The sequence below is a fragment of the Triturus cristatus genome, chromosome 6, assembly GCF_964204655.1.
Source record: "Triturus cristatus chromosome 6, aTriCri1.1, whole genome shotgun sequence".
In the NCBI taxonomy this organism is placed as follows: Eukaryota; Metazoa; Chordata; class Amphibia; order Caudata; family Salamandridae; genus Triturus; species Triturus cristatus.
The window spans coordinates 999042332-999059224 of NC_140589.1; positions in this window are offsets into that span (position 1 = coordinate 999042332).

The following is a 16893-nucleotide window of genomic DNA, read 5'->3' on the forward strand; positions in this document are numbered from 1 at the left end:
AACAGTCCAGGCCGAACTGCCAAGCCAGATCCTCCCTGGACTGGAAACAAGCATCCTAGGACCAGTTTCGGAGTCTCAGCCCTTTTCAGCCAGGATAGCTTGATTCCGAGGCATGCAGAGCACAGTACCCACGTCGGGGCATACCCTTCCCACTCGGGTGAAAAATGCAAAAACAACAGTTGATGGACAGAATGCAGAACAATGTCATGCATTCACCCCAGTACAGAGATCTGGGCCTAAATCCATCGTTTTTTTGCTCACCAAGCCGTTCAAGTTTGAACCCAGACATATGCAAATCAGTCTTGACCCTGTGCCTCAAGGGAACAGTCCAGCCCGAACTGCCAAGCCAGGTCCTCCCTGGACTGGAAACAGGCATCCTAGGACCGGTTTGGGGGTTTCACCCCTCTTCAGCCAGGATAGCTTGATTCCAGTGGCATGGAAAGCACAGGACCCATGTCTGGAAATACCCTTCCCACTTGTGGTGACAAATGCAAAAACAACAGTTGATGGACAGAATAGAGAACAATGTCATACATTCACCCCAGTACAGAGATCTGGGCCTAAATCCATCGTTTTTTTGCTCACCCTGCCGTTACAGTTTGAACCAAGCAATATGCAAATCAGTCTTGACCTTCTACCTCATGGGAACATTCCAGCCCGAACTGCCAAGCAAGGTCCTCCCTGGACTGGAAACAGGCATCCTAGGACTGGTTTGGGGTTTCACCCCTTTTCAGCCAGGATAGCTTGATTCCAGTGGCATGGAAAGCACGGGACCCATGTCTGGGCGTACCCTTCCCACTCGTGGTTACAAATGCAAAAACAACAGTTGATGGACAGAATGCAGAACTATGTCACACATTCACCCCAATACAGAGATCTGGGCCTAAATCCATCGTTTTTTTGCTCACCATGCTGTTCCAGTTTGAACCCAGCCATATGCAAATCGGTCTTGACCCTGTGCCTCATGGGAACAGTCCTGCACGAACTGCCAAGCCAGGTCCTCCCTGGACTGGAAACAAGCATCCTAGGACCGGTTTCAAGGTTTCACCCCTCCTCAGCCAGGATAGCTTGATTCCAGTTGCATGGAGAGCATGGGACCCACGTCTGGGCATACCCTACCCACTCGTGTTGACAAATGCAAAAACAACAGCTGATGGACAGAATGCAGAACAATGTCACACATTCACCCCGATACAGAGATCTGGGCCTAAGTTCATCGTTTTTTTGCTCACCATGCTGTTCCAGTTTGAACTCAGCCATATGCAAATCAGTCGTGACCCTGTGACTCATGCGAACAGTCCTGCACGAACTGTCAAGCCAGGTCCTCCCTGGACTGGAAACAAGCATCCTAGGACCGGTTTCGTGGTTTCACCCCTCTTCAGCCAGGATAGCTTGATTCCAGTGGCATGGAGAGCACGGAACCCACGTCTGGGCATACCCTTCCCACTCGGGTGACAAATGCAAAAACAACAGTTGATGGACAGAATGCAGAACAATGTCATGCATTCACCCCAGTACAGAGATTTGGGCCTAAATCCATCAGTTTTTTTTCTCACCATGCCGTTCCAGTTTGTACACAGTCATATGCAAATGAGTCTTGACCCTGTGCCTCGTGGGAACAGTCCAGCCTGAACTGCCAAGCCAGGTCCTCCCTGGACTGGAAACTGGCCTCCTAGGACCGATTTTGGGGTTTCACCCCTCTTCAGCCAGGATAGCTTGATTCCAGTGGCATGGAAAGCATGGGACCCACGTCTGGGCATACCCTTCTCACTCGGGTTGACAAATGCAAAAACAACAGTTGATGGACAGAATGCAGAACAATGTCATACATTCAACCCAGTACAGAGATCTGGGCCTAAATCCATTGTTTTTTTGCTCACCCTGCCGTTACAGTTTGAACCAGGCCATATGCAAATCAGTCTTGACCTTGTTTTTTCATGGGAACAGTCCAGCCCGATCTGCCTAGCCAGATCCTCCCTGGACTGGAAATAAGCATCCTAGGACCGGTTTCAGGGTTTCACCCCTCTTCAGCCAGGATAACTTGATTCCAGTGGCATGGAGAGCACGGGACCTACGTCTGGGCATACCCTTCCCACTTGTAGTGACAAATGCAAAAAACAGCAGTTGATGGACAGAATGCAGAACAATGTCATACATTTGCCCCAGTACAGAGATCTGGGCCTAAATCCATCATTTTGTTGTTCACCATGCCGTTCCAGTTTGAACCCAGCCATATGCAAATCAGTCTTGACCCTCTGCCTCATGGGAACAGTCCAGCCCGAACTGCCAAGCCAGGTCCTCCCTGGACTGGAAACAAGCATCCTAGGACCGGTTTCGGGGTTTCACCCCTCTTCAGCCAGGATAGCTTGATTCCAGTGGCATGGAGAGCACGGGACCCATGTCTGGGCATACCCTTCCCACTCGTGGTGACAAATGCAAAAACAACAGTTGATGGACAGAATGCAGATCAATGTCATACATTCACCCCAGTACAGAGATCTGGGCCTAAATCCATCGTTTTTTTGCTCACCCTGCCGTTACAGTTAGAACCAAGCCATTTGCAAATCAGTCTTAACGATGTGCCTCATGGGAACAGTCCAGCCAGAACTGCCAAGCCAGATCCTCCCTGGACTGGAAACAAGCATCCTAGGACCGGTTTCAGGGTTTCACCCCTCTTCAGCCAGGATAGCTTGATTCCATTGGCATGGAGAGCATGGGACCCACGGCTGGGCATACCCTACCCACTCGGGGTGACAAATGCAAAAACAACAGTTGATGGACATAATGCAGAACAATGTCATGCATTTACACCAATACAGAGATCTGGGCCTAAATCCTTCGTTTTTTTGCTCACCATGCGGTTCCAGTTTGAAACCAGCCATATGCAAATCATTCTTGACCCTGTGCCTCATGGTAACAGTCCAGGCCGAACTGCCAAGCCAGGTCCTCCCTGGACTGGAAACAAGCATCCTAGGACCGGTTTTGGGGTTTCAGCCCTTTTCAGCCAGGATAGCTTGATTCCAGTGGCATGGAGAGCACAGGACCCACGTTTGGGCATACCCTTCCCACTCGGGTGACAAATGCAAAAACAACAGTTGATGGACAGAATGCAGAACAATGTCATGCATTTACACCAGTACAGAGATCTGGGCCTAAATCCATCATTTTTTTGCTCACCATGCCGTTCCAGTTTGAACCCAGACATATGCAAATCAGTCTTGACCCTGTGCCTCATGGAAACAGTCCAGCCCGAACTGCCAAGCCAGGTCCTCCCTGGACTGGAAACAGGCATCCTAGGACCAATTTTGGAGTTTCACCCCTCTTCAGCCAGGATAGCTTGATTCTAGTGGCATGGAAAGCACAGGACCCGCGTCTCGGCATACCCTTTTCACTCGGGTTGACAAATGCAAAAACAACAGTTGATGGACAGAATGCAGAACAATGTCATACATTCAACCCAGTACAGAGATCTGGGCCTAAACCCATAGTTTTTTTGCTCACCCTGCCGTGACAGTTTGAACCAAGCCATATGCAAATCAGTCTTGACCTTCTGCCTCATGGGAAGAGTCCAGCCCGAACTGCCAATCCAGGTCCTCCCTGGACTGGAAACAGGCATCCTAGGACCGGTTTTGAGCTTTCACCCCTTTTCAGCCAGGATAGCTTGATTCCAGTGGCATGGAAAGCACGGGACCCATGTCTGGGCATACCCTTCTCACTCGGGTTGACAAATGCAAAAACAACAGTTGATGGACAGAATGCAGAACAATGTCATACATTCACCCCGATACAGAGATCTGGGCCTAAATCCATCGTTTTTTTGCTCACCCTGCCGTTACAGTTAGAACCAAGCCATATGCAAATCAGTCTTGACCTTGTGCCTCATGGGAACAGTCCAGCCCGAACTGCCAAACCAGGTCCTCCCTGGACTGGAAACAAGCATCCTAGGATCAGTTTCAGGGTTTCACCCCTCTTCAACCAGGATAACTTGATTCCAGTGGCATGGAGTGCATGGGACCCACGTCTGGGCATACGCTTCCCACTCGGGGTGACAAATGCAAAAACAACAGTTGATGGACAGAATGCAGAACAATGTCATACATTCACCCCAGTACAGAGATCTGGGCCTAAATCCATCATTTTGTTGCTCACCATGCCGTTCCAGTTTGAACCCAGCCATAGGCAAATCTGTCTTGACCCTATGCCTCATAGGAACAGTCCAGGCCGAACTGCCAAGCCAGATCCTCCCTGGACTGGAAACAAGCATCCTAGGACCAGTTTCGGAGTCTCAGCCCTTTTCAGCCAGGATAGCTTGATTCCGAGGCATGCAGAGCACAGTACCCACGTCGGGGCATACCCTTCCCACTCGGGTGAAAAATGCAAAAACAACAGTTGATGGACAGAATGCAGAACAATGTCATGCATTCACCCCAGTACAGAGATCTGGGCCTAAATCCATCGTTTTTTTGCTCACCAAGCCGTTCAAGTTTGAACCCAGACATATGCAAATCAGTCTTGACCCTGTGCCTCAAGGGAACAGTCCAGCCCGAACTGCCAAGCCAGGTCCTCCCTGGACTGGAAACAGGCATCCTAGGACCGGTTTGGGGGTTTCACCCCTCTTCAGCCAGGATAGCTTGATTCCAGTGGCATGGAAAGCACAGGACCCATGTCTGGAAATACCCTTCCCACTTGTGGTGACAAATGCAAAAACAACAGTTGATGGACAGAATAGAGAACAATGTCATACATTCACCCCAGTACAGAGATCTGGGCCTAAATCCATCGTTTTTTTGCTCACCCTGCCGTTACAGTTTGAACCAAGCAATATGCAAATCAGTCTTGACCTTCTACCTCATGGGAACATTCCAGCCCGAACTGCCAAGCAAGGTCCTCCCTGGACTGGAAACAGGCATCCTAGGACTGGTTTGGGGTTTCACCCCTTTTCAGCCAGGATAGCTTGATTCCAGTGGCATGGAAAGCACGGGACCCATGTCTGGGCGTACCCTTCCCACTCGTGGTTACAAATGCAAAAACAACAGTTGATGGACAGAATGCAGAACTATGTCACACATTCACCCCAATACAGAGATCTGGGCCTAAATCCATCGTTTTTTTGCTCACCATGCTGTTCCAGTTTGAACCCAGCCATATGCAAATCGGTCTTGACCCTGTGCCTCATGGGAACAGTCCTGCACGAACTGCCAAGCCAGGTCCTCCCTGGACTGGAAACAAGCATCCTAGGACCGGTTTCAAGGTTTCACCCCTCCTCAGCCAGGATAGCTTGATTCCAGTTGCATGGAGAGCATGGGACCCACGTCTGGGCATACCCTACCCACTCGGGGTGACAAATGCAAAAACAACAGTTGATGGACAGAATGCAGAACAATGTCATAAATTCACCCCAGTACAGAGATCTGGGTCTAAATCCATCGTTTTTTTGCTCACCATGCCATTCCAGTTTGAACCCAGCCATAGGCAAATCAGTCTTGACCCTGTGCCTCATAGGAACAGTCCAGGCTGAACTGCCAAGCCAGGTCCTCCCTGGACTGGAAACAAGCATCCTAGGACCGGTTTCGGAGTTTCAGCCCTTTTCAGCCAGGATAGCTTTGATTCCGAGGCATGCAGAGCACAGTACCCACGTCTGGGCATACCCTTCCCACTCGGGTGACAAATGCAAAAACAACAGTTGATGGACAGAATGCAGAACAATGTCATACATTCACCCCGATACAGAGATCTGGGCCTAAATCCATCGTTTTTTTGCTCACCCTGCCGTTACAGTTAGAACCAAGCCATATGCAAATCAGTCTTGACCTTGTGCCTCATGGGAACAGTCCAGCCCGAACTGCCAAACCAGGTCCTCCCTGGACTGGAAACAAGCATCCTAGGATCAGTTTCAGGGTTTCACCCCTCTTCAACCAGGATAACTTGATTCCAGTGGCATGGAGTGCATGGGACCCACGTCTGGGCATACGCTTCCCACTCGGGGTGACAAATGCAAAAACAACAGTTGATGGACAGAATGCAGAACAATGTCATACATTCACCCCAGTACAGAGATCTGGGCCTAAATCCATCATTTTGTTGCTCACCATGCCGTTCCAGTTTGAACCCAGCCATAGGCAAATCTGTCTTGACCCTATGCCTCATAGGAACAGTCCAGGCCGAACTGCCAAGCCAGATCCTCCCTGGACTGGAAACAAGCATCCTAGGACCAGTTTCGGAGTCTCAGCCCTTTTCAGCCAGGATAGCTTGATTCCGAGGCATGCAGAGCACAGTACCCACGTCGGGGCATACCCTTCCCACTCGGGTGAAAAATGCAAAAACAACAGTTGATGGACAGAATGCAGAACAATGTCATGCATTCACCCCAGTACAGAGATCTGGGCCTAAATCCATCGTTTTTTTGCTCACCAAGCCGTTCAAGTTTGAACCCAGACATATGCAAATCAGTCTTGACCCTGTGCCTCAAGGGAACAGTCCAGCCCGAACTGCCAAGCCAGGTCCTCCCTGGACTGGAAACAGGCATCCTAGGACCGGTTTGGGGGTTTCACCCCTCTTCAGCCAGGATAGCTTGATTCCAGTGGCATGGAAAGCACAGGACCCATGTCTGGAAATACCCTTCCCACTTGTGGTGACAAATGCAAAAACAACAGTTGATGGACAGAATAGAGAACAATGTCATACATTCACCCCAGTACAGAGATCTGGGCCTAAATCCATCGTTTTTTTGCTCACCCTGCCGTTACAGTTTGAACCAAGCAATATGCAAATCAGTCTTGACCTTCTACCTCATGGGAACATTCCAGCCCGAACTGCCAAGCAAGGTCCTCCCTGGACTGGAAACAGGCATCCTAGGACTGGTTTGGGGTTTCACCCCTTTTCAGCCAGGATAGCTTGATTCCAGTGGCATGGAAAGCACGGGACCCATGTCTGGGCGTACCCTTCCCACTCGTGGTTACAAATGCAAAAACAACAGTTGATGGACAGAATGCAGAACTATGTCACACATTCACCCCAATACAGAGATCTGGGCCTAAATCCATCGTTTTTTTGCTCACCATGCTGTTCCAGTTTGAACCCAGCCATATGCAAATCGGTCTTGACCCTGTGCCTCATGGGAACAGTCCTGCACGAACTGCCAAGCCAGGTCCTCCCTGGACTGGAAACAAGCATCCTAGGACCGGTTTCAAGGTTTCACCCCTCCTCAGCCAGGATAGCTTGATTCCAGTTGCATGGAGAGCATGGGACCCACGTCTGGGCATACCCTACCCACTCGGGGTGACAAATGCAAAAACAACAGTTGATGGACAGAATGCAGAACAATGTCATAAATTCACCCCAGTACAGAGATCTGGGTCTAAATCCATCGTTTTTTTGCTCACCATGCCATTCCAGTTTGAACCCAGCCATAGGCAAATCAGTCTTGACCCTGTGCCTCATAGGAACAGTCCAGGCTGAACTGCCAAGCCAGGTCCTCCCTGGACTGGAAACAAGCATCCTAGGACCGGTTTCGGAGTTTCAGCCCTTTTCAGCCAGGATAGCTTTGATTCCGAGGCATGCAGAGCACAGTACCCACGTCTGGGCATACCCTTCCCACTCGGGTGACAAATGCAAAAACAACAGTTGATGGACAGAATGCAGAACAATGTCATGCATTCACCCCAGTACAGAGATCTGGGCCTAAATCCATCATTTTTTTGCTCACCAAGCCGTTCAAGTTTGAACCCAGACATATGCAAATCAGTCTTGACCCTGTGCCTCATGAGTACAGTCCAGCCCGAACTGCCAAGCCAGGTCCTCCCTGGACTGGAAACAGGCATCCTAGGACCGGTTTTGGGGTTTCACCCCTCTTCAGCCAGGATAGCTTGATTCCAGTGGCATGGAAAGCACAGGACCCATGTCTGGACATACCCTTCCCACTCGTGTTGACAAATGCAAAAACAACAGCTGATGGACAGAATGCAGAACAATGTCACACATTCACCCCGATACAGAGATCTGGGCCTAAGTTCATCGTTTTTTTGCTCACCATGCTGTTCCAGTTTGAACCCAGCCATATGCAAATCAGTCGTGACCCTGTGACTCATGCGAACAGTTCTGCACGAACTGTCAAGCCAGGTCCTCCCTGGACTGGAAACAAGCATCCTAGGACCGGTTTCGTGGTTTCACCCCTCTTCAGCCAGGATAGCTTGATTCCAGTGGCATGGAGAGCACGGAACCCACGTCTGGGCATACCCTTCCCACTCGGGTGACAAATGCAAAAACAACAGTTGATGGACAGAATGCAGAACAATGTCATGCATTCACCCCAGTACAGAGATTTGGGCCTAAATCCATCAGTTTTTTTTCTCACCATGCCGTTCCAGTTTGTACCCAGACATATGCAAATGAGTCTTGACCCTGTGCCTCGTGGGAACAGTCCAGCCCGAACTGCCAAGCCAGGTCCTCCCTGGACTGGAAACAGGCATCCTAGGACCGATTTTGGGGTTTCACCCCTCTTCAGCCAGGATAGCTTGATTCCAGTGGCATGGAAAGCATGGGACCCACGTCTGGGCATACCCTTCTCACTCGGGTTGACAAATGCAAAAACAACAGTTGATGGACAGAATGCAGAACAATGTCATACATTCAACCCAGTACAGAGATCTGGGCCTAAATCCATTGTTTTTTTGCTCACCCTGCCGTTACAGTTTGAACCAGGCCATATGCAAATCAGTCTTGACCTTGTTTTTTCTTGGGAACAGTCCAGCCCGATCTGCCTAGCCAGATCCTCCCTGGACTGGAAACGAGCATCCTGTTACCGGTTTCAGGGTTTGACCCCTCTTCAGCCAGGATAGCTTGATTCCAGTGGCATGGAGAGCACGGGACCTACGTCTGGGCATACCCTTCCCACTTGTAGTGACAAATGCAAAAAACAGCAGTTGATGGACAGAATGCAGAACAATGTCATACATTTGCCCCAGTACAGAGATCTGGACCTAAATCCATCATTTTGTTGTTCACCATGCCGTTCCAGTTTGAACCCAGCCATATGCAAATCAGTCTTGACCCTGTGCCTCATGGGAACAGTCCAGCCCGAACTGCCAAGCCAGGTCCTCCCTGGACTGGAAACAAGCATCCTAGGACCGGTTTCGGGGTTTCACCCCTCTTCAGCCAGGATAGCTTGATTCCAGTGGCATGGAGAGCACGGGACCCATGTCTGGACATACCCTTCCCACTCGTGTTGACAAATGCAAAAACAACAGCTGATGGACAGAATGCAGAACAATGTCACACATTCACCCCGATACAGAGATCTGGGCCTAAGTTCATCGTTTTTTTGCTCACCATGCTGTTCCAGTTTGAACCCAGCCATATGCAAATCAGTCGTGACCCTGTGACTCATGCGAACAGTTCTGCACGAACTGTCAAGCCAGGTCCTCCCTGGACTGGAAACAAGCATCCTAGGACCGGTTTCGTGGTTTCACCCCTCTTCAGCCAGGATAGCTTGATTCCAGTGGCATGGAGAGCACGGAACCCACGTCTGGGCATACCCTTCCCACTCGGGTGACAAATGCAAAAACAACAGTTAATGGACAGAATGCAGAACAATGTCATGCATTCACCCCAGTACAGAGATTTGGGCCTAAATCCATCAGTTTTTTTTCTCACCATGCCGTTCCAGTTTGTACCCAGACATATGCAAATGAGTCTTGACCCTGTGCCTCGTGGGAACAGTCCAGCCCGAACTGCCAAGCCAGGTCCTCCCTGGACTGGAAACAGGCATCCTAGGACCGATTTTGGGGTTTCACCCCTCTTCAGCCAGGATAGCTTGATTCCAGTGGCATGGAAAGCATGGGACCCACGTCTGGGCATACCCTTCTCACTCGGGTTGACAAATGCAAAAACAACAGTTGATGGACAGAATGCAGAATAATGTCATACATTCAACCCAGTACAGAGATCTGGGCCTAAATCCATTGTTTTTTTGCTCACCCTGCCGTTACAGTTTGAAGCAGGCCATATGCAAATCAGTCTTGACCTTGTTTTTTCATGGAAACAGTCCAGCCCGATCTGCCTAGCCAGATCCTCCCTGGACTGGAAACAAGCATCCTAGGACCGGTTTCAGGGTTTCACCCCTCTTCAGCCAGGATAGCTTGATTCCAGTGGCATGGAGAGCACGGGACCTACGTCTGGGCATACCCTTCCCACTTGTAGTGACAAATGCAAAAAACAGCAGTTGATGGACAGAATGCAGAACAATGTCATACATTTGCCCCAGTACAGAGATCTGGGCCTAAATCCATCATTTTGTTGTTCACCATGCTGTTCCAGTTTCAACCCAGCCATATGCAAATCAGTCTTGACCCTGTGCCTCATGGGAACAGTCCAGCCCGAACTGCCAAGCCAGGTCCTCCCTGGACTGGAAACAAGCATCCTAGGACCGGTTTCGGGGTTTCACCCCTCTTCAGTCAGGATAGCTTGATTCCAGTGGCATGGAGAGCACGGGACCCATGTCTGGGCATACCCTTCCCACTCGTGGTTACAAATGCAAAAACAACAGTTGATGGACAGAATGCAGATCAATGTCATACATTCACCCCAGTACAGAGATCTGGGACTAAATCCATAGTTTTTTTGCTCACCCTGCCGTTACAGTTAGAACCAAGCCATTTGCAAATCAGTCTTAACCATGTGCCTCATGGGAACAGTCCAGCCAGAACTGCCAAGCCAGATCCTCCCTGGACTGGAAACAAGCATCCTAGGACCGGTTTTGGGGTTTCACCCCTCTTCAGCCAGGATAGCTTGATTCCAGTGGCATGGAAAGCATGGGACCCACGTCTGGGCATACCCTTCTCACTCGGGTTGACAAATGCAAAAACAACAGTTGATGGACAGAATGCAGAACAATGTCATACATTCAACCCAGTACAGAGATCTGGGCCTAAATCCATTGTTTTTTTGCTCACCCTGCCGTTACAGTTTGAACCAGGCCATATGCAAATCAGTCTTGACCTTGTTTTTTCATGGAAACAGTCCAGCCCGATCTGCCTAGCCAGATCCTCCCTGGACTGGAAACAAGCATCCTAGGACCGGTTTCAGGGTTTCACCCCTCTTCAGCCAGGATAGCTTGATTCCAGTGGCATGGAGAGCACGGGACCTACGTCTGGGCATACCCTTCCCACTTGTAGTGACAAATGCAAAAAACAGCAGTTGATGGACAGAATGCAGAACAATGTCATACATTGTCCCCAGTACAGAGATCTGGGCCTAAATCCATCATTTTGTTGTTCACCATGCTGTTCCAGTTTGAACCCAGCCATATGCAAATCAGTCTTGACCCTGTGCCTCATGGGAACAGTCCAGCCCGAACTGCCTAGCCAGGTCCTCCCTGGACTGGAAACAAGCATCCTAGGACCGGTTTCGGGGTTTCAGCCCTCTTCAGTCAGGACAGCTTGATTCCAGTGGCATGGAGAGCACGGGACCCATGTCTGGGCATACCCTTCCCACTCGTGGTGACAAATGCAAAAACAACAGTTGATGGACAGAATGCAGATCAATGTCATACATTCACCCCAGTACAGAGATCTGGGCCTAAATCCATCGTTTTTTTGCTCACCATGCGGTTCCAGTTTGAAACCAGCCATATGCAAATCATTCTTGACCCTGTGCCTCATGGTAACAGTCCAGGCCGAACTGCCAAGCCAGGTCCTCCCTGGGCTGGAAACAAGCATCCTAGGACCGGTTTTGGGGTTTCAGCCCTTTTCAGCCAGGATAGCTTGATTCCAGTGGCATGGAGAGCACAGGACCCACATCTGGGCATACCCTTCCCACTCGGGTGACAAATGCAAAAACAACAGTTGATGGACAGAATGCAGAACAATGTCATGCATTTACACCAGTACAGAGATCTGGGCCTAAATCCATCATTTTTTTGCTCACCATGCTGTTCCAGTTTGAACCAGACATATGCAAATCATTCTTGACCCTGTGCCTCATGGTAACAGTCCAGGCCGAACTGCCAAGCCAGGTCCTCCCTGGACTGGAAACAAGCATCCTAGGACCGGTTTTGGGGTTTCAGCCCTTTTCAGCCAGGATAGCTTGATTCTAGTGGCATGGAAAGCACAGGACCCGCGTCTCGGCATACCCTTCTCACTCGGGTTGACAAATGCAAAAACAACAGTTGATGGACAGAATGCAGAACAATGTCATACATTCAACTCAGTACAGAGATCTGGCCCTAAACCCATAGTTTTTTTGCTCACCCTGCCGTTACAGTTTGAACCAAGCCATATGCAAATCAGTCTTGACCTTCTGCCTCATGGGAAGAGTCCAGCCCGAACTGCCAATCCAGGTCCTCCCTGGACTGGAAACAGGCATCCTAGGACCGGTTTTGAGCTTTCACCCCTTTTCAGCCAGGATAGCTTGATTCCAGTGGCATGGAAAGCACGGGACCCATGTCCCTTCTCACTCGGGTTGACAAATGCAAAAACAACAGTTGATGGACAGAATGCAGAACAATGTCACACATTCACCCCGATACAGAGATCTGGGCCTAAATCCATTGTGTTTTTGCTCACCATGCTGTTCCAGTTTGAACCCAGCCATATGCAAATCAGTCTTGACCCTGTGCCTCATGGGAACAGTCCAGCCCGAACTGCCAAGCCAGGTCCTCCCTGGACTGGAAACAGGCATCCTAGGACCGATTTTGGGGTTTCACCCCTCTTCAGCCAGGATAGCTTGATTCCAGTGGCATGGAAAGCACAGGACCCACGTCTCGGCATACCCTTCTCACTCGGGTTGACAAATGCAAAAATAACAGTTGATGGACAGAATGCAGAACAATGTCATACATTCAACCCAGTACAGAGATCTGGGCCTAAATCCATCGTTTTTTTGCTCACCCTGCCGTTACAGTTTGAACCAAGCCATATGCAAATCAGTCTTGACACTGTGCCTCATGGGAACAGTCCAGCCCAAACTGCCAAGCCATGTCCTCCCTGGACTGGAAACAAGCATCCTAGGACCGGTTTGGGGGTTTCACCCCTCTTCAGCCAGGATAGCTTGATTCCAGTGGCATGGAGAGCACAGGACCTACGTCTGGGCGTACCCTTCCCACTCGTGGTGACAAATGCAAAAACAACAGTTGATGGACAGAATGCATATCAATGTCATACATTCACCCCAGTACAGAGATCTGGGCCTAAATCCATCGTTTTTTTGCTCACCCTGCCGTTACAGTTAGAACCAAGCCATTTGCAAATCAGTCTTAACCATGTGCCTCATGGGAACAGTCCAGCCAGAACTGCCAAGCCAGATCCTCCCTGGACTGGAAACAAGCATGCTAGGACCGGTTTCAGGGTTTCACCCCTCTTCAGCCAGGATAGCTTGATTCCAGTGGCATGGAGAGCATGGGACCCACGGCTGGGCATACCCTACCCACTCGGGGTGACAAATGCAAAAACAACAGTTGATGGACCTAATGCAGAACAATGTCATACATTCAACCCAGTACAGAGATCTGGGCCTAAATCCATCGTTTTTTTGCTCACCATGCGGTTCCAGTTTGAAACCAGACATATGCAAATCATTCTTGACCCTGTGCCTCATGGTAACAGTCCAGGCTGAACTGCCAAGCCAGGTCCTCCCTGGACTGGAAACAAGCATCCTAGGACCGGTTTTGGGACCGGTTTTGGGGTTTCAGCCCTTTTCAGCCAGGATGGCTTGATTCCAGTGGCATGGATAGCACAGGACCCACGTCTGGGCTTACCCTTCCCACTCGGGTGACAAATGCAAAAACAACAGTTGATGGACAGAATGCAGAACAATGTCATGCATTCACACCAGTACAGAGATCTGGGCCTAAATCCATCATTTTTTGCTCACCATGCCGTTCCAGTTTGAACCAGACATATGCAAATCAGTCTTGACCCTGTGACTCATGGGAACAGTCCAGCCCAAACTGCCAAGCCAGGTCCTCCCTGGACTGGAAACAGGCATCCTAGGACCGATTTTGGGGTTTCACCCCTCTTCAGCCAGGATAGCTTGATTCCAGTGGCATGGAAAGCACAGGACCCACGTCTCGGCATACCCTTCTCACTCGGGTTGACAAATGCAAAAATAACAGTTGATGGACAGAATGCAGAACAATGTCATACATTCAACCCAGTACAGAGATCTGGGCCTAAGTCCATCGTTTTTTTGCTCACCCTGCCGTTACAGTTTGAACCAAGCCATATGCAAATCAGTCTTGACACTGTGCCTCATGGGAACAGTCCAGCCCGAACTGCCAAGCCATGTCCTCCCTGGACTGGAAACAAGCATCCTAGGACCGGTTTGGGGGTTTCACCCCTCTTCAGCCAGGATAGCTTGATTCCAGTGGCATGGAGAGCACGGGACCTACGTCTGGGCGTACCCTTCCCACTCGTGGTGACAAATGCAAAAACAACAGTTGATGGACAGAATTGAGAACAATGTCATACATTTACCCCAGTACAAAGATCTGGGCCTAAATCCATAATTTTGTTGCTCACCATGCCGTTCTAGTTTGAAATCAGCAATATGCAAATCAGTCTTGACCCTGTGCCTCATGGGAACAATCCAGCCCAAACTGCCAAGCCAGGTCCTCCCTGGACTGGAAACAAGCATCCTAGGACCGGTTTCGGGGTTTCACCCCTCTTCAGCCAGTGTAGCTGGATTCCAGTGGCATGGAAAGCACTGGACCCATGTCTGGACATACCCTTCCCACTCGTGGTGACAAATGCAAAAACAACAGCTGATGACAGAATGCAGAACAATGTCATACATTCACCCCAGTACAGAGATCTGGGCCTAAATCCATTGTTTTTTTGCTCACCCTGCCTTTACAGTTTGAACCAAGCCATATGCAAATCAGTCTTGACCTTCTGCCTCATGGGAACAGTCCAGCCCGAACTGCCAAGCCAGGTCCTCCCTGGACTGGAAACAAGCCTCCTAGGACCGGTTTCGGGGTGTCACCCCTCTTCAGCCAGGATAGCTTGATTCCAGTGGCATGGAGAGCACGGGACCCATGTCTGGGCATACTCTTCCCACTCGTGGTGACAAATGCAAAAACAACAGTTGATGGACAGAATGCAGAACAATGTCATACATTCACCCCAGTACAGAGATCTGGGCCTAAATCCATCATTTTTTTGCTCACCCTGACGTGTCAGTTTGAACCAAGCCATATGCAAATCAGTCTTGACCTTGTGCCTCATGGGAACAGTCCAGCCCGAACTGCAAAGCCAGATCCTCCCTGGACTGGAAACAAGCATCCTAGGACCGGTCTCAGGGTTTCACCCCTCTTCAGCCAGGATAGCTTGATTCCAGTGGCATGGAGAGCACGGGACCCACGTCTGGGCATACCCTTCCCACTCATGGTGACAAATGCAAAAACAACAGTTGATGGACAGAATGCAGAACAATGTCATACATTCACCCCAGTACAGAGATCTGGGCCTAAATCCATCATTTTGTTGCTCACCATGCCGTTCCAGTTTGAACCCAGCCATATGCAAATCAGTCTTGACCCTGTGCCTCATGGGAACAATCCAGGCCGAACTGCCAATCCAGGTCCTCCCTGTACTGGAAACTAGCTTCCTAGGACCAGTTTCGGGGTTTCAGCCCTCTTCAGCCAGGATAGCTTGATTCCAGTGGCATGGAGAGCACAGGACCCACGTCTGGGCATTCCCTTCCCACTCAGGAGACAAATACAAAAACAACAGTTGATGTACAGAATTCAGAACATTGTCATGCATTCACCCCAGTTCAGAGATCTGGGCCTAAATCCATCGTTTTTTTGCTCACCATGCCGTTCCAGTTTGAACCCAGCCATATGCAAATCAGTCTTGACCCTGTGCCTCATGGGAACAGTCCAGCCCGAACTGCCAATCCAGGTCCTCCGTGGACAGGAAACAAGCATCCTAGGACCGGTTTCGGGGTTTCACCCCTCTTCAGCCAGGATAGCTTCATTCCAGTGGCATGGAGAGCACGGGACCCACTTCTGGGTATACCTTTCCCACTCAGGGTGAAAAGTTGGCAGGGTATGCCCAGACGTGGGTCCCTTGCTCACTTTGCCACTGGATTCAACCTAGCCTGGCTGATGATGGCTGATTAGCCAAAAACTGTTCCCAGGATGCGTGTTTCCGGTCCAGGGAAGACATGGCTTAGCAGTTCGGGCTGGACTGTTCCCATAAGGCACAGGGTCAGACTGATTTGCATATGGCCATGTCTGCACTGGGGTGGCGGAGTGAGCTAAAGAATTATGATGGATTAAACCCAGATCTGTGACTGGGGGTTAGTGTCTGAAAAGTATCAGCTCTCCGTCCATCATCCCCTTTGGTTTTGCTTTGCTCGCCCTAAGTTGGCAGGGTATGCCCAGACGTGGGTCCCTTGCTCACTTTGCCACTGGATTCAAGCTAGCCTGGCTGATGACGACTGATTAGCCAGAAACCGGTCCCAGAATGCTTGTTTCCGGTCCAGGGAAGACATGGCTTAGCAGTTCGGGCTGAACTGTTCCCATGAGGCACAGGATCAGACTGATTTGCATATGGCCATGTCAGAACTGGGGTGGCGGAGTGAGCTAAAGAATGATGATGGATTAAACCCAGATCTGTGACTGGGGGTGAGTGTCTGAAAAGTTTCAGCGCTCCGTCCATCATCCCCTTTGGTTTTGCTTTGTTCGTCCTAAGTTGGCAGGGTGTGCCCAGACGTGGGTCCCTTGCTCACTTTGCCACTGGATTCAAGCTAGCCTGGCTGATGACGGCTGATTAGCCAGAAACCGGTCCCAAGATGCTTGTTTCCGGTCCAGGGAAGACACCGCTTAGCAGTTTGGGCTGGACTGTTCCCATGAGGCACAGGGTCAGACTGATTTTTATATGGCCATGTCTGAAC